Raw genomic sequence first — 18,786 nt, 5'->3', positions numbered from 1 at the left:
TGTCACCTCAGGGCCATCAGTTCACCTCTATTTCCCCTCCCGAACTCTCTCTGTCGCACCTATTCAGTCTGTCAACTCTTTGGGGCAGGAACTGTCTCTTTCTATGTGTACGTATGGTGCCCAGCATGATGGGGCCCTGATCTTAGCGAGGGTTTCTGTGTCAGAACAATAACAATAATTTTCACAACTCGGGCGGGTGTCAACTGCTTAGCACCTTTAAAAATTAATTCAGTGGGGCTACAGCGACCCAGAAATCAGGCCAACGTGCCTGAAGTTGGGCCCTGCATGCGTGAAGCACTGAAAATCAGTGAGCACTTCTGAAAAGTTTGGCCATAGAGCATGCACTGGGGTTGGGTTTTTTTATGATTATTTATAGGTTCATTGTACGTTCCCTTAAGCCTTTCAGTGCCCCTGTTTTGTACCATCCCCTCCAGCTCAAACGTGATTACGACGTGGAGCCAACCCAAAGTCTAGACCAATAATGATAGCCCACAACTCAGTGGAGCATTTTCTTAATTGCCCGCAATGTTTGTGGTGTAGCGTAAACATTCCGACAAACGGAGAAACTAGGAGCAGGAAAAGGCCCATTTGGTGCTCCAGCCTGTCCGCCTGCCAATGCAGGGAGCTCCTTCCAGTAGATTTCCTTGAGTTCCATTCCGCCGAGTGTTAAAACAATCCAAGCCCTGAAGCTTCCACGACTTCCAGTGCACCGCATAATCGATCTAGCGGGTAGGGAGCTGTGCTGAGACTCGTCAGCCACTGGGTGACCTGAGCGTGTTGCTTCCTCTTTTTCCATCCATTTCCCCTCCCTGCCCGTGCCCGCTTTGACCGTCACCCCTTGTCCACACAGCAGCTGGGGGTGTGCTTCCCAGCATGAGTAGACAGACACACACAAGCTCTGCTCGGGCTAGTGAGCTAAAAATCGCCGTGTGGCCACGGTCGGCGGCTTCGGCTAGCCACCGGCATACAAACGTGTGTGTGTCTGTCGATCTGTGCTGGGAAGAAGCCTTTCAGCGGCTATGCAGACATTCCCTTACTGATGGGCTCTGTGTGCATATAGTGCCTAGCACAATGAGGCCATGATCAGGCACTGCCGTGTGTGATACAGGAAGGCCAGGGAGCTGTGAGAGAGTGGGAGAGGGGAAATATATAAGCTCTAGGCTAATTAAGACGTGGTTCCTTGTACGTACATATTGTCTCTTTTCATCTGTCCTTGGAAGCCCCGTACGTACATATTGTCTCTTTTCATCTGTCCTTGGAAGCCCCTCCAGCCCCATTGTGTTGCTCAGCTCTGACACCTTTCTAGTTGGTCAGTAGCCTTCCAGTAATACAGGGCTCAGAGCTGAGCTCAGTATTCCAGGTGCAGCTGCATCTGAGCTATGTAAAGAGGGGCTTTTACTTCCCTGCTCCCTGTCTGCCTCCAGATCCCTCCTTAAACGAGTGCAGTAAAAACCACAGTTTGGGGCTTCACTGATTATTATATTTTTGTGGTAGCACCTAGGACCCCAATCCTGGTCCAGGACCCCACTTTGCCAGGCACTGTACGAACATGGAACTAAAAGATGGTCCGTGCCCCCAAAGGGCTGACAATCTACATATAAGACAAGAGAAAACAGGAGACAGACAAACAGATGGGAGAGGACCAGGAGACAATGAGACGATATTGGTCAGCAGGGACTTGATTAGGTGAGATATGTCCAGGTGCACTGTGGGAGGACTGTTTGCGTCAATGGCGTGATCACCCCTGTCCTCTCTATCTACCCCGGCACCCCAGGGGTGGAGCCCGTCGCGGCAGTGATCCAAACAGCGGTTGCAAGAACTGTGTACGGTTGGGATTGTACGTGTGGCCGTATGCGCCAGGAATCCTCCAGGCATGTGAGACAGACCCTGCAGTGCTAACAGGGACAAAAGGACTAGACTCATTCAACCTGCTCTCTGCCTTTTGGTCACGGACAGGGCCCAAAGTGTTATGCTGAGTGGGAGTTTTGGATCAAGCATTCCCTGGGATGGCACAGCATGGATGGTGGGGGGAAAGAGGGTGAAGGCAGAATGACATCTGTTCTTGGAGAAAGAGAGACCCCATACCTATGGGTCAGGACACATTAGTTTCCCAAGAGACAATTAAAGGACTTCCTCGCTCTCTGTTTATCAAAGGGTTGTGTTACCCCTTCTAGCCACAGCTTCAAGCTGGGAGATCAAGTTCCGTTGGTCACCCACCAGAACCCCTATACCTTTCGCTGAGTCGCTGGTTTCCAGGATACAGTCTTCCATCCTGTCAGTCCGGCTTACCTTTGTCGTTTGGTCTGACCTTGCGTTTGGCTGCCTGGAGACCCTCTTCCAGGGGCAACCAGCCACCAGTGCTCTGCCGTTTGCTAGCAGCCTCGACTGTGCAAAATGGACATTTCATTGCAAATGTGTGGCAATCACAGCATGGATAGAGCCCCACAAATTTTAGTAAGTCTAGGGGGTGGCATCTGCAGTGCCTTATCATGGCCTGCATTTTCAGGTCTCCCATTCTGGGACCCTATGCCCTGGGGTCTATAGGAAAGGGTGTTATAGAAACACAGTAGACACATGGCTAGATACACAACAATGTAATAAAAACAGCTGAGAAATGCCATACTTTCAGCCAGTGACTCTCAACCTTTCCAGACGACTGTCCCCCTTTCAGGAGGCTGATTTGTCTTGTGTACCCCCAAGTTACACCTCACTTAAAAACTACTTGATTACACAATCAGACATAAAAAGACAAATGTGTCCCAGCCATGCTGTTACTGACAAATGGCTGACTTTCTCATTTTTACCATATAATTATAAAATAAATCAGTTGGAATATAAATATTGTGCTTACATTTCAGCATATAGTATATAGAGCAGTATAAACAAGTCATTGTCTGTATGAAGTTTTAGTTTGTACTGACTTCACTCATGCTTTTTATGCAGCCCGTTGTAAAACTAGGCAAATATCTAGATGAGTTGATGTACCTCCTGGAAGACCTCTGTGTACCCCCAGAGGTACGTGTACCTCTGGTTGGGAACCATTGCTTTAAACAATCTACCAGGCCATGAAAACCTTTATATTGTGAAAACTCTTCCCTGTTTAAAGATTGTCTCCCGGGTGCTTGCCCTCTCTCTTGGGTTGTATTAAGGAGACAAATGTAAAAGCTGCCCGGCTTCATAAAGTCTTCCCATTTATAAGGACACAAGGAAGGTAACACGTTAACCAGACGGTGAACTTCTCCAGGCTTTGATTCCACGAAAAGTTCTCACATTTGGAGCATGGAATCAATTTAGCCAGCTGATCACTTAAGTTCCCGGATTCCATGGGGAAGGAGTCTCTTGTCTCCATCCACACCTCTTGGGTTGTTGGCTGGGCGGGTGCCAGAATTGTTGTCATTCCACAGGGATTGAAAAGAAAACCAGAGCAAGGACACGGATGGCTGCGTTTTCATCCCCATAGATGGATGTGGCTGTAAATCCATGGTGCTGAACAGGGATATGTAGTGTTGCCCTCTCATTTCACAGCAGTTCATTGGGGGGGAGAGAGAAGAAAACTGCTCCACGTCACACGTTCTTGTCTGCCAGCTGGTGGCCAGACTGAGCTGATTAGCAGAGTCCCTTGCTGTGTGAATGCCTCCTGCATGTTATCCCTGCTTACGCTCCAGCCAGAACCTGGATGGTCCTGGACTGAGACTCCGGAGAGAGCTGGGTTCAATTTCAAGTTGTGCCATAGACCTCATGTGTGACCTTGGGAAAATTGCTTCAGTTCCTACCTGTACAATGGAGCTGAGAATATGTCCTTTTCTCCGCTCCGAGTCTGTTTTATTTGCCTCTATTTTAATCTCTTTAGCACTCAGACTTTTTGTTACTAAGTGAATGTACAGCACCTAGCACAATCAGCATCTGATTTCAGTTGAGCACCACCGTAATACAAAGCAACTTCTCACAATAGGACCAAACAACAGGGGGAGCAGAGTACATTAAAGGAGAACCATTAAAGTTTCTGTTTGGTCTTGAGCTTGACCATTATTTCGGGGCAGGGGTGGGGGAAGTAACTAAAAACAGAGGTGACAGCATTGTGATGTCAGTGTGCAGCAGATGAGCCGTCTTCTTTCAATGCCTTATCAACCCTGCGATGGGGCACTCACCTCCTGCAGGCCTTTCCTGCCCCTGGCACCCCCTGTAGGTCTTCAGTGGCTCAGCCCTCCAACCAAGTCACACAGTCAAAAAATAACACATACACCCCCCTAGGGGTAGCAAAAAGTCCAACACAACTATCAGTCCTCACCAAGGTCTTCAGCCCCGTCTCTGGGCCTTTTAAATCCTGCCCTTCGATCAGGCTTCTAAACAAGCCTTTTCGCCTTCTTAGGGTTTGGTACAGTTTCTCAGTGGCGAGCAGGGGAACCTGAACCTGCCCATTACTCTGGGTCCCAACCCAGGGGCCCTTTACACAGCAGCCATGTACTACGGCCTTCAGTTTGCTGCTGCTCTCTCCTGGGCCTTTTCCCAAATAGCCCCTTTCTCCTCACCCTGGGCTCAGGGATGAAGATCTCAGATCCTCTTCCTCCTTGATGAATGCCAACACCACCAGCTCTAGCCCCAGCCAGGAACTGGCCTGCTCAGGCCCTGCAGCTCCTTTTATCTGAGCCTGCTCGTCTCTGATCAGCTGCTTCTGTGCAGCCTCTCTAGGCAGGCCTGGAGGGCCCAACTTTGCTGCTCCTTCCTGGGGTGTGGGTGGACCATGGGGCTTGAAGGGCCAGTTACACCCCATCGAAGACCCCTACAAAATAAAAAAATGAGGGTGGGGAGAAATGAAGATGTAGACATTAGTCAGAAGACACCAAGTGCTGACCTCCCAAGGTTGGGCCGTGAGGATCTATACTGAAATATGGCAACAGAAAGTTTCTTCTGGTGTGAGACAGTCTTGACCCCCTCTCTCGGGGCTAGGATAACAAGCCCAGGTTGGCTTTTCTAGGCTATGTCCACACTTGTCTTACACCAGTGCATCTCCATCAAAGGCAGCAACGATGGAGGTTGCAGCGTGGATAGGGTTTGATCAGGGTTAGGTCACAGAATGGCCAAAACATCCACCACTACTGCCATTTGGTAGAGCTACAACACTGGTGACTTCTCCAAGTCTAGACAAGGCCTGAGAGAGGATATTTGTTCTATGATGGTAGATGCTAAATCCAATTTCCACTCTGAGGTTGCATGTGGATCTTTTAAATGTCTCTGTAAGAGTCTTGTGTATAGTTAGAAATGTCAGGGCGTGTGTTTTAAGGTAGGAGTCGTCCTCCCCCCCAAGACAAGGAGGCAAAGTTTAAAAGAAGGGGTAAATTATTGTCTACATTTAGGAATTGAAGAATCAAAAATTTCCTCTTGAGCTGAGCCACAATGAAGTAAATTTAATGCTTAGCGATTACCATGGTGGAGAAACACCATCGACAAAGGCATAACAAAGGGATCCCAAGACTTAACAGTGGGAAACTGATGTCAACCAAGTTCAAAATGGATGCAAGATGCACATTCTTAACAGGGAGGGTAATTAACCACTGAACTAGCTTCCCGAGGACTGTGGTGGATTCTCCTCCATTTGGAGCTTTCAAATCCAGGTCGGCTGCCTTTCTTAAAGAGATGCTCCAATTTCATCACAAGTGTCTGGTCTCCATGTGGGAATCACTGGGTGAAACTCTATGGCCTGTGGGTTTCAGGAGGTCATCACAGTCCCTTCTGACCTTAATATCCAGGAATCGGCACACAATGGGGCGATGGGGCAAGCTGAGGAACTCCGGGAAGATTTTAAACTTGAAAAGGGATCATGAGATAGGGCTGTTTTGTGCCCTTGTCTTAGTTTCTGCTTTGCTGTTGGTTGAAGTAAGAGACCATCACTTAGTCGAGGGAATGGTCAGCTCAACCGAATCACCTTCCTCTCCCCGCCCACCATCTACATCAAGAAGCTGTCGCCTGTACCTTCCTCACCCTACCCCCACCCCAAAACCAGGCCCTAAAGCAGGGGTAGTGAACTATTTTTTTGTCAAGGTCCAAATTTCTTGGTCAAGGTATAGTCAGGGTCCAGACTCCAGAGAAAATAATTTTAAAAAAATAACAACAATGATGATAATAATAAGTAAATTAAAAGATTTGGGGGTTCATTCAAAAGCGGCTGGAAGTGCAGATTTGGCCCATGGTCCGCCTTCCCATGCCCTAAAGTCTCCTGTGTGTGGGGTGCCCACTCAGGACATGGCTGCTCTCTCCATGGTCTCTCTTCAAGGGGGACTTAAACACAGTTGCCTGGCAGGCCCGCTTCCACACGTCATTCCTTCTTTGGGTCAGGAGCAAGAGGCCTACTTCACACAGCCGGTTGAGACCCTGGAGCCAGGGTTGCCAGTTTTGGTTGGACGGATCCCTGGAGGTTTCATCACATGACATACTCTTTAACTAAAGATTAATCTTTAATTCCTGGAGGGTTGGCAACCCTAAATGGAGCCCAAAAGGGTAAGAGAGCCTGAGCGCTTCTCTACCTCATACAGCTGTTGTGGGCTCTGAGTGATAACCATGGCACCCCTGTGCTCCTGGCTCCATCCCCCAAAACACCCCCCCATCATTCCCTGGCTGGAAGGGGTTAAGCAGGGCTGGGCATGTCTTGTAAACAGACTGGAAGTGTAACCTCTGCTTCTAAACCATGTGTTTGACTCCAGAACACGCCTTTAATCCCGTAATTACATTCAGAGCTTGCTGCCTGCAGTTAAGGAAATATGAGCTGCCTTCCAAATGGCACCGCTGCAGACCCGAAATGGTATGTTTGCTTGCTGAAATGGACTGTACCGCAGAGCCCGCCGACTTCCAGAATCCACTCCCGGGGCCTCGGGGCGAGCGCACGTTAGGTTGTGTCACTGGTGGTTTTGCTGAAATGAGAGAGCAGGGGTAGCCCCTGCAGCCAGTGTGTCCCACCGAGTGATTTACAGCTATTCTGTGGACTCTTCGGTCTGCGCTTGCCAAGACCGAGGAAGAATTCAGATCCCGAGAGGATGGTGAATTGGGCCAGCTTGGAAATATGCACAGCCCCAAACTCCAACTCCAATTTTCCCATCAGAAACCCAGATCCACTATGGGGAGAGACCTTTTGATCTGAGCGCTGGTTAAACATTGGATCCTGTTTGACTCCCTGGAGTTTAGAAGCCTTTGGAAAAGTAAAAAGAAGGGAAGGAGCAGATCATCCCCAGGATCTCTGGTTAAAAGGAGGGAGGAATGGCTTGTGGTTAGAACAGGGGACCAGAAATCTGTAGGTTTACATTCCCAGCTCTGCTACTGATTCAGCCTGTAACCCTGGGCAAGCAGTTTATCATCTCTGCTTCTCAGGGTATCGTGGGTGCCAGGAGGCCCAAATAATGTCTATAAAGTGCCCAGGGATGCTTGGGTGAAAGGGCTGAGTTTTGACATTCAATTCTAGCTCAGCACGGCTGAACCTGGGCATCAGCAATGACAGGACCCTGCCCGCATCCCAATTGGCGACATCAGACACACATGCAAGAGCAAGGGCCAAGTTCTGATGCTTCGCAATCTGCTCCACCTTGTGTCCAGCTGTGATGCTCGGAGGCCCTTTCCCAACCCCGCAGAAGCGCTCTGCGCGGCTCAATAGCTTGTCTCTCTCACCAACCAACGTTGGTCCAATCAAAGATATTCCCTCCCCCACCTTGTCTCGCTAATATCCTGGGACCCACAAGGCTGCAGATATCTACGGTAGTTATGTAACTTCCATCACTGTACTATCTGAGCACTATGAGATAGGAAGTATTATTATCTTCACGTCACAGGTCGGGAATGGAGGCACAAAGAAACTAGCCTCGGAGCACACAGGCAGTCTGCCGCAGAGCAGGGCATTGAACCTGGGTCTTCCATGATCCAGACTAGTGCACTAACCCCTGGAGGGTCCTTCCTCTCCTAGTCAAGGGTTTAGACACGCATCAAAGGGCACTAATGTCTCACCAATATCCTAGGACAGTAACTTATCCATGAGGCAGCATCTTACAAATGAGCTACTGATCCTCCCCTTTCCTTCCTGGTGTAACTCGGTTGTCTTCCTCTGATTTACACCAGGGTGAATCTGACCTCCCCCCAAATGGTTATTTGACTCCTTTCCAAACCACTCTTCCCTGGAAACAGCCTAAAAGTAGTTTCTCGCACCAGATCAGCAGTGCTTCTCAGTTTCAGCCAGAATCACCCCTAGACGAAGCCTTCTCGGGCAATTTCTGAGCTTCTGAAGATGGATCTGAGTGAAATCAGAAAGCGCAGGGGAGCATGACAAATAAACACCCCAGGGAATAAAATGATCCAACATTTGTCAGAATTTCAGTAGGATTTGAGTGTTGAATGAGAACTGGGGGAAGTTTTTTTCTCCTCACCAAACCACTTTTCCCTTCTGGCTATGACAGGAAAGTGTACCAGGAGACATGGCTGAAAGTTTCGGCCACGCTCGGTGCGGAGCGTACATATGCGAACCTGCTTAGAAGGAGAATGGCTAGCAAGGTCCTTGAACAAGCCGGGGCAGAATGGGCACTCCATGCATTTTGGGGTGCTTGCTAAGTAATAAATAGAGTTATTCTACCACAGTGGATTCACAAGCTCTCCCAGGGATCCATTTGCCTGTTCCCTTCATGGCTGTGATCCAGAAGGATGGGATGTCATTAGCAATGGCTAGAATGATCATGTAACAGCAGGGTTCATCATGCGTTTCTGTGAGCTCAGTTCTATTGTCTTCAGTGCACAAGTACTTGTTGGCTAAACTCATGGCTGAATGCTGCTGCCCTGACTGAGCCCCCGCTCGGGGAAAACTCCCAGTCCGTCGATTTCGTCTTTGCCGGGTGTTGTCAACGTACCACTGCCAAGAGCCGCGTACGTACAGTGAGACCAGGGGCGCCATGTCAGAGACAAAAACCAAAAAAGACTTGAATCAGTGTCACTTTGCAAATGTTTATTTCTCATTTCCCCCTTAAACAGAGACATTCAAGCTGTTCTATGGAACTTAGTCATCCCCAATGATATGTCCAAGTATGCAGAGATCCACTCCCCGTTCCCAAACACCAACCATCTGTCTTTGGAGCTGGCTTTCCCAGAAACCTCTTTCTCAGCCTCACTTCCACTGTAGCACTTGCAGACCGAATTCAAGGAACAAATCGGTATCTCCTCTAGTGCCGGGTGGCTTTCGGAGAGTTGTTTGGCTTATCAGTCACACGCTCTGGGATACAGCAATGATCTGCCTGTTTGCTGAGCTGTGAAATCAAGGTCCTAACTGTTCGGTCATTAAACGTGCCACTGTATTCTTCTCAAGTCCAAAGATGTTAACTTTGGCTTCCCGGCCAAGGGCCAATTTGACCAAGCTGACCACTTGAATGTTTCCTCTGCAATTTCAGCTGGTGAAGGCTGAAGACACACTCTCTCCCTGCCCAGTGGCGGGGTCTTGCTGTGTGTTGTCAGCGCTTGCCTCCTCCTGCCTTGGGATTTATCATCACCACATCTATCATAGATACTTACCGCAGTATCGGAGCACCTCATGGTCTGTAATGTACATCCTCACAACACCCTGGGGAGGTAAGGCAAGGCTATTAGCCCCTATTTACCAAAAAAACCAAAACCCTTTCCGTGCCTCAGTTTCCCTAAGGACCAGTTTTTATTTAGGTGCCTAACGACACAAGTAGCCACAAAATGGGATTTCCAAAGGCGCCTAGGCACATTAGGCACCCAACTCCTGTTGAAATCAAGGGGAGTTAGGCAGAGCAGACAAAGGCAAGAGCCTGAACACCTGGGTCTTCCTTCCACCCATCCCTCCCACCCCAGTTCTGTAATCAGTGTGGAAAGCTGGTGAAATGTTTCATAGCCAGAAGGGACCATTGTGATCATCTGCTCTGGCCTCCTGTGCAACCCAGGGACTTAGAACCCTGGTAAAAAAGGGGCATTACAAATCAACGCCCTTCACAGTGATATAGGGCGGCATTTCCCGAAGGGTAGGGGAGCTGTCTTGGAGAGAGGAAATGACAGACTCACCTCTCAATTGTTCTCTTCACAGTAAAAAAAAATCATCTCTAGCCGGTATGGTTGCAAAGAAAGCCTTGAAAAATGTGAGCCGAATGTAGCTGATGCTTGTGTTTGTGGAGAGCCTGGATCAAGAGCTCTGAGGTGTGAACTGCCCTGTCCATTTCAACAGCTGCTCACTCAGAAGCCAGGGACAATATGTTAAATGTCAGCATTTTAAACTATTTCATTGTTCATCAACGCATGGAAGAAGGGAGAGGAAAGATCATATAATGCAGGTCTACCGGCCCCATCCAAAGCCCACTGAAGACAAAGGAAAAGATTCCCTCAGGTCAGGCCCTTGGTTTTTAACTTTAAACAACCTTGCAATGGAGAGAGTTTGCTGCAACTTCACCCCACAAAAAATAATATCTCCCCCCCCCCGCCCTGGGGTAGCAAAAAGTCCAACACAACTGTCAGCCCTCACCAAGGTCTTCAGCCCCATCTCTGGGCCTTTCCAGCTCCCTGTTCATCAACAACCAAACATGTCTCGGGACGCTACACCCAACACTTATGACAAGCTGTAGCTTGTCTAAACTTCTGGTCCATTCAAAAAGCTAATTTTCAATGCCCCTCTTACCCTATTTCTGAGCTGCTCAGACACCAAGTAATGAGGCCCTTATAAGAACCAAGATAGATGAGCTAATAGATCCTTTTCATCTATGGTTCCAACTCCTGAGCAACAAAAAGGGCTTAGTGTCAAGTTAATTCCCATAGTAACAGAAAGTGAGGTCATAGCAGGACGTTTCAGCAGGCTGGTTAATGAATAGACCATGCCATGACATTTTCCCATGAGAAGTTAGCTGCTCCTCAACTCTGGTTTACGGGGACGGACAGTGACCAAGTAGGAAGTACCCATGGCAAATCCCACACACTGACTGTAGGGAAGAGAACAAGGAACAAACCAGCCTTTGTTGTGAAGTCTCCTTCCAATGCGCACATGCAACAAGAGCTGAGAGGGAATAATTCACCTCCAGTACTTTATAAATTAAGTTAGGGCCTGATCCAAAGCCCGGTACATTCAGTTGACCTTGGACATCCAAAGGGCTTTGGATCAGGACTTTAACCTCTTTTCCATGTTCCCTGAATCCCTATCAGCAGGTTCCTCTTTCACCCAGTAGGCTTTGTGTTACAAAGTGTGCATCTCATCCCCTTCTAATGCTTAGAGTATAATAGACTACTACTGCTGTCAGCTAATGGAGTTCCTCCTTCAGCTCAGAAGGAAGAAGTCTATGCCGAAGGTCTTGGGTTCAAAGCTTGCTGATGACCCATGCCTGAGTTTGTTGTGTACTCATCCCAAGGACAGCCCCAACAACATGGTGTGATTTTTCAAGACTATTCAACACTCTTTTCTGCACATATTGTGGCCCCACGCATTGATCCAGAGGAGTTTGCTGTGAGTATTTTATGCTTACCATTGGGCTGGTTGGCTCTGTGTTGCTCAGATAAATCACATGGTTTTGTTTCAGACTCCTGATTGGCTGAGAGAGCACCAGCCCTTTAGGTGCAAACACTAGCATGTGCAAACCTAAATTTCCCCAGTCTATCGAGTGAGTGGCATTGCAATTCACTTTCACCCAACATTCAGGCCAGGGCAAATCAATCAAGGCAAACGCCTGTCTGCCGAGAGTAGGGCCAGAGACTGGTCATGAAAAAAGTCTGTTTAACTATTAGCAGACTTTTTCTTTGCAGAATTCACCTTTCTCTAGCTTCACCACTTCCATAATGAATAGCCAAATCTACGTCCATCTAAAACCAGTGAGATCTAGAGGCATAAAGGAGAAAAGTCAGAGCCTCAGAACTGGTCGAGCAATTGGGCTGAAATGATTAGGCAGGTCTCAGAGATCACAGTGCTGTTAAAGATGCCTTCAAGGAAAGGGAGTCACGTCCATCTCGAAGTCTGCTGGGAGATAGCAGAGATCACGCTGTGGCTGGAGGAAAGAGGAACAGCAAGGACATCACGTTCCGGGGGTTTTGCTGCATATTTGGGGGAGTTCCACAGAAAGGGGACAACCCGACCTCCATGCACAAACTCATGGAAGCGAGTGGAAAGTTGGCCACAGAGCAAGAAACATAGGATAATTCTAAATGGAATCCTTTTTAAGCTGGAAGGAAGTTGCTTGTGGAGTACCACAAGGATTAGTGTTGGGTCTGCCCAGTTTTTAATTATTGATATTGTATAAATCAGAGCTTGGGAGAGGTTGGAAAAACCTCCTTAGCAAGCCAACACCCCTCCACCCCTACTCCTCTCTCTCCATTACGCTTACTGTCTCCTTCACTCCTTTCTGTGCTCTACCTTCTCCTCCCTTCCTGACATCTCCCTCTGGTTTGTTCTCTTTTGTTTTAATATATAAAATGTTATGAGTCTGGCATTTAAAGACCAAGCTGATTATTAAAGGTGGAAGTGCAGGAGGTTGGACTAGATGACCTCCTGAGGTCCCTTCCAACCCTGATATTCTATGATTCTATTCTATGATTCTGTGATTAAGTGGTAGTTTGTTTTTGCAGCCGTAAGGTTCTTTTCGTGTAGGGTTTTTGGATTTTTGTTGCTAATTATTATTTATATGGAAGCAGCAGCTAGAGATCCAGGGCCCCATTGTGTCAAGCATTGTTTATACACATAGTAAGAGACAGTCCCTGTCCCAGAGAGCTGACAATTTAAATAGACATCCATCTAGGTGAGATATGTGTCTAGCCCCTATTATTACAGGAGCTGAATGTGTCTCAGTATTTAATGTGTTTATCCTGTGAGGTCAGTAAGCACTTGCAGTTGGGGAACTGAGGCACAAAGAGACTAAATGACTTTCCCATGGTCACAAAGGGAGTTAGTGGCAGAGTCAGGAATTGAACCTGATGTCCTAATCACTGAACCATCCTTGCTCTCTGTGCTGTGACTGGTTCGCTAGGAACTGGACCGTGGCCTCCATAACTCACTTCGCAGACCGTATTGGAGCTATCATCTGGGAAATACTTTAGGTGCTACTGATATGGGCTGGATTCTGACCAGCAAAGAGGATGGGTGGTTTCATAACTCCTGATAGTGGGTAGAGTTCACAGAAGACTGTGTATGGGATAGTCACCATATCTCACACATAATAAATGGTAACAATTCTGGAAGGAATATTAATCCTTATGTTTCAGGGCTCAAGTCAGTCTCTAGCTATCAGAGATCAGGATGAGCCTTAATGTGGGGTCACATACGCTACTGAGGAGTTCTTAGACCTTTCCCTGAAACATCTGCTGCCAGCCACTGTCTGAGACAGATTACTGAGCTAGATGGGCTTTGAGTCTGATCTAGTCCTGCGATTCCCATATTCCTGTGTTAGTGATGGGCAAACTTCTGGGCTCTGCAATTTGTGCTGGATCTCACTAAAAGGGCAGGGTCTATTCTGAAAGAATCCACGATTTCCTTCTTTCATCTGTTTCAGAAACACCATAAGGAAAGTTCTTGTTACAGCGTTTCCAGTGCTAGGGTCAACCCCTAGCCCCGCTGACTCCATCGGGGCCAGGACATGGGTTGTGCTTTCTGACAAAACCAAGAAGTGCGCAGATATGTCAGGAAAGGTTTGGGTTTTGTTGGAGTACAAAGGCTTGGACTAGGTCTAGCCTTGGTTGAAACCTGTCCAACCATCTCTAGTACCGAGTTGTTTTGAATCTGCCATGTACAGACTCTTAGATAATACCAGACTTCAGAGATTCAAACAGAGATGAAAGATTGGCTTCAGGGTCTCTGGCTTGTTCTCAGATCAGGATCTGAGGTGCTGTGAAGAGACACTTGTTTCTAGTTTCTAAACATTCTGAATTATGATTATCCAATCAGCAAATTTACTTTACATTTTCAAGCCTGCAACAAAAGTGAATTGAGTTTGAAAAAATTAGCCAAAAAAAAAAGTAGATTTGAAGGCCAAAAGAGATAATTTATGATCTATTCTGTCCGGCCTAAAACAGGCTGCAGAATTTCGCCCCATCAGTCCTGCAATGAGCCTGATAACTTGAGGCTTTTCGAAAGAGACATCCAGTTTGTTTTAGATTGCATGTAAAGGGTCTCATTTACACAATAGTAAACTTCCCTGGTCAAATCCATATCTGGTGTAACTCCAGCGACTTCTGCAGAATTTGATACAGTGAAATTGAGGGGACTATTGAAGGCAAGAAAGGGTAAACACCAGGGGAAAGTGAGAACAGCCGAATGGAAAAGCCAACTGGCTATGGCTATAAGAACGGCCATATTGGTTCAGAGGATGTCAATAAGCCTCCATTATGCACCTGGCCAATTTTGAATTGCTGAAAGGAGCGGGGGAGGGGGACTAATTACTTCCTGGCTCTTGTGGTGATGTGACTCCCTAAAGCCGGAGAACAGGTTACTTCTCTCTTGGCTGATGTTGCTAGACATGTCAGCAGGCACTGATCCAGCCGCGGGATTTAACTTGCCCTCCCAAAGCAGGGGGTTCAACAGATTGCATCTGCATGGCGCGAATGAGCATTTTCTTTCATTTGTTCTAAAGTGGGCCAGATTCTGACCTCAGCTGTATGGCTCCAGAGTTACGCCAATGTATGCCAAATCAGAATTAGGTCCAGTCTCTCCAGGGAATCCACAGAGACTCCGCTGGATTGAGCTAGTAAAGTTAGCAATTCCTTAAGCAACACCTCACAAGTCTCCATACTTACATAGGGCCTAATTCTGTAGTCCCTTACTCGCGCGTGTAGTCCCACTGAAGTCAAAGCAAGTAAGTGTTCTCAGGAGCGGGCCTATATGTAGCATGAAAGCGTGTCAGTTGGAGAAAGAGCCACACTGCGGCTCCAAGCGGGCTGTGTTACCAGTGGTCTGTAAGTACTTTCTCAATAGCTGTCGGCAGTATTCTGGAGGATGCTTGAAACGTCTCTAGGTTACCTGTGATTCCAAGTACCCAAACTGAAACCATCTAACTTGGGTACTCATGTGGCTTTCATCACTGTAGAGTCTGATCCCCTCAGCTTAAGGGATTTTTCATCTCAGCACCCCAGACAACTGGGGAAACTGAGGCACCAACCCTTTTTTTTTTTAAAATGTTGTTTGTTTATTTTAAATTATTTGCCGCCGATGACACAGAGCGCCAGGGACCATGCCAAGAACTGAACCCAGCATTCCTCAGTAATCCTGGGCCAGTTTTGTAACCAACAGACCTTGCTTCTTCCTGCTTATACAAATGTTGCACAAAAACCATCCCAAGATCCTGCCAGAGCTGTCAGTACAAACTGTAACCGTCTCTAAGCATTAACTGTGTGAGCACACTCCGTGAGCACACTCTGTCCTAGCTGTTCCATATTTGCAAGCTTTGGTAAAGCAACTGTAACAGGCCCACTTGGGAGCGAGTTTCTAAACAAAAATGTGCTAAATCTGTTCATGAACGGCGCCTGGAATCCGCACGCTGGTTACATACAGAACATGTGTATACCCAAGATTCAGATCTTCACTAATTCTTTTCTTCCCTTTCTGTTAAGTGCCATGCACAATGATAGCAAAGTATAATCATATCCTCAGGCTATTGACCCTTGTGATTACAGACTCTTGGAATACAGTCCCCAGTTCTGACCCTGACTTCCTTCCCGGCCTTGGGAAGGTCGCAGGTTTCCAGCCTGGGGACCTGTGTTTCAGCACCTAAACACGTGCTCTGATTTTCTGCGGTGACCAGACACTATGGGGATGGGGAGCTGGGTTGTGACAGGTGGTGCAATCACACATGAGTTTCTGAGTTCTCTTCTGTAGGACGCAAGCGCATGTTGAATCTTGAGAAGACATATCGTGGGTCGCAGTTAGTTCGGGGTTTTGTGTAGAGGCAGCTGTGCAAACACCAGCAGTTTGCTGCCTGCCTTGGGCTCCAACTGGAGTCACTGCTGAGCAGAACTGAGCGGTGACGCCAGGCTGAGGTTCCTGGGAGAAGGGATCGCTCCGCAGGCTGTTTGTCCATCTCGTTCCCAGCCTGGTGTTCGTGTGTAAATAAAGCGAGTGCATACCCGGGCTCCCCGTTGCTGATCTCCCCCCCTGCGGGAAGCTGACCCACAAGGCCCCAGTCATCGACGAGCGATCTGCAGAGGGGTGCCGTCAGTGTTAGCATGGGATGCTAATGTCAGAAGAAGGAGCAACACCTGCAACTCCAGCCGAAGGCAATGGTTAGCTGCGGCTGCTTAGAAAACCCGCAGGGTGCTGGCCTGACGCTCTCTAGCTGAGTTTGTGCATTTGCACTAAGGAGCAGCATCTCCATCAGTCCAGAAGCAGCAACACCCTACGTCTCCAGGGTTACTTCTACAATGAAATGTCAAGGCAGCTGCGAGTAACATAACGGAGGCAGGATTATCCCCAGACACAAATGCTGCACTGGGGTCTAGTGCTAATGTCAGATCTGTCACGAAGCGGGACGTGGGTGGCCAAGCCCAGTGGTCGGAGCAGGAGTCAGAGCCAGGAAGCCAGAAACCAGAGTCAGAGAGTCACCGCTGGAGTCAGGAGCTGAAGCTCGGGGTGAGAGCTGGAGTCAGGAAGCCAGCAGGGAAGCAAGGCTGGAGCAGGAGGGGACTGCAGCTCCGGGCGGGTGCGCTGAGCAGGCAGGGATCAGATGCTGTGGTTGGCTGTAAGAGCAGGCTGGCTGGCCCCCTTGGCTAACCAGGAGGAGTGATCAACCTGGCGGCCCGGCTGCGGCTCAGCTGTGCTCAGAGGCTGCACGGAGACTGGGCAGGTGCAGCCGTAAGTCCTCATTCCTCACGCTATTTGGGCAGGGACAAAACCTCCGTCCCAGGGACCGTTCCCGGGGGGGTTCTATGGGGCTCACGCATCCATCCCCAGCGATATCACAGTGTGCTGCTAAGACCCCGAGGCGTAAATATACAGAGAGATACTAGTGAACCCAACTAAGAGTCCAACTTGCTCCCAGCCCCGGGCTCTCCGTTCCCAAACAGGGTCCCCCTGCCCCTTGCGGTGGTTCCTGGGAGCCTGGGCACAATGCCAGCAGTTTCCAGTCTCTGCCACATGGCCTGATTCATTCCCCATGGTCGCCACGCTGGCCAGGGCTCCCCTTCTGGGTCCGGGCTGCTCTCCCAGCCTGGCTGCGGAGCTGCCTCTGCGTTTGGGCCGGCTTCCTCCAGCGACAGCAGCAACCGGTGTCCTGGCCTCAGCCCTGTGGCTCCTCTCCCAGCCGCGCCCCTGTGCCAGCCACCCGGCCCGCAGCCGACCTGGTGGCCTGAAACCCAACCCCTGTCCACACTTGGGCCAGGCTGAGCTCCTGTTCTGGAGCAGCGTTCCTCTCCTCCAGTGAGGAAGCCGGCTGGCTGCCAAGGGTCAGCCCGGGGTGGGATATGGGGTTGACCTGGACTAGCTATATTGAGCTAACTGTCCCAATGTTAAGAAGCATCTTCTGTTGCAGAAACAACACAGCCTGATCCAAACCCTATCGAAATCAATGGGAGTCTCTAAATCGATCAAACAGAAGGTGAGAGAGAGAGGAAAGCGCTCTCCATTTTATCGGCCACAGCTGAAGCACTGGGGGATGAAATGATTCACCCAAGGTCATACAGAAAAGTCAGTAGCAGAGCAAGAAAATGAACCCCAGTGTCCTATGTCCCAAGCCAGTGTCTGAGTCACAGACTCCTCCTTCCAGCCTAAATGTCTGTTCTCTTATTTCATCTCATTACTCCTAATTCTGTACCATGCAAGAGAGTTCTCTTCACCAGTACTGGGCCCAGTCAGGCTCTCGTTTTAGGGGGGAGGGATAGCTCAGTGGTTTGAGCATTGGCCTGTTAAACCCAGGGTTGTGAGATCAATCCTTGAGGGGGTTATGGGGGGCTATTTAGGGATCTGGGGCAAAAATTGCAGGATTGGTCCTGCTTTGAGCAGCAGGTTGGACTAGGTGACCTCCTGAGGTCCCTTCCAACCCTGAGATTCTATGATTCTATAAGATTCCCCAGCCATGGATGCAGGGAGAGAAGTGCAAATACCATACTTGGGGGAGGGGGGGCTGTTCGACAGCTGAACCAAAAAAATTGTTTTTATTTGTTTTGGATCAACCCCAAATGAACCATGGTTTTGGCAAACTGGCAAAAATCAAACAAGTTTCACTTTGGAACAAATCAGTTTCATTCCAAAGGGGTTTTTGGTTTTGTTGTTGTTGTTTTGTCTTTTTAAAATTTTCTAACAAAACTGAAACCAGATACAAAATACAAAGTCACACAAAAAAACACCAAATGTTTCATTTTTGAAAATGGTGAAACGTAACATTTAGAATTTTGGGGAATTTTTGGTGGGTTTGTTTTTCAGCTGGGACAATTGAGCAAACTCAGTGCAAATCTGAAAAGCTTCCAGCTGCCCCAAATCTTTATTTTTTTGGCCAAAAAAAAAGAGAGTTTCATTTGAAAAATGCTGACCCGCTTTAGTTGTAACAAAGTTTTAAATTGCAGGGGATGGGACCATGGCCAAATAATACTGTCTTTTTGTTTATAAGCAAGAGATCCGTTAAGGGGTAGAGAAATCTTTGGCTAGGCGGAGAAGGACCCCAGGCCTTCAGAAAACTCCCCAAAAAGCAACACAATTCTTCATGTGATGGAGTTGAACCTGTCCCTAGCTTTATGGCATTTAGTCGGAGCGCTGAGTGAGACAGAGGAGCAGATTTGGAATGGGCTTTCCAGACGAGTCACTGGAATAGGCTAGGGTTGCAAAACATCTTTCAGCTGGAAGCTAATTGCTCTCATGAA

This window comes from Lepidochelys kempii, chromosome 11 (assembly GCF_965140285.1).
Source record: "Lepidochelys kempii isolate rLepKem1 chromosome 11, rLepKem1.hap1, whole genome shotgun sequence".
Lineage (NCBI taxonomy): Eukaryota > Metazoa > Chordata > Testudines > Cheloniidae > Lepidochelys > Lepidochelys kempii.
This window is presented reverse-complemented; position numbering follows the sequence as displayed.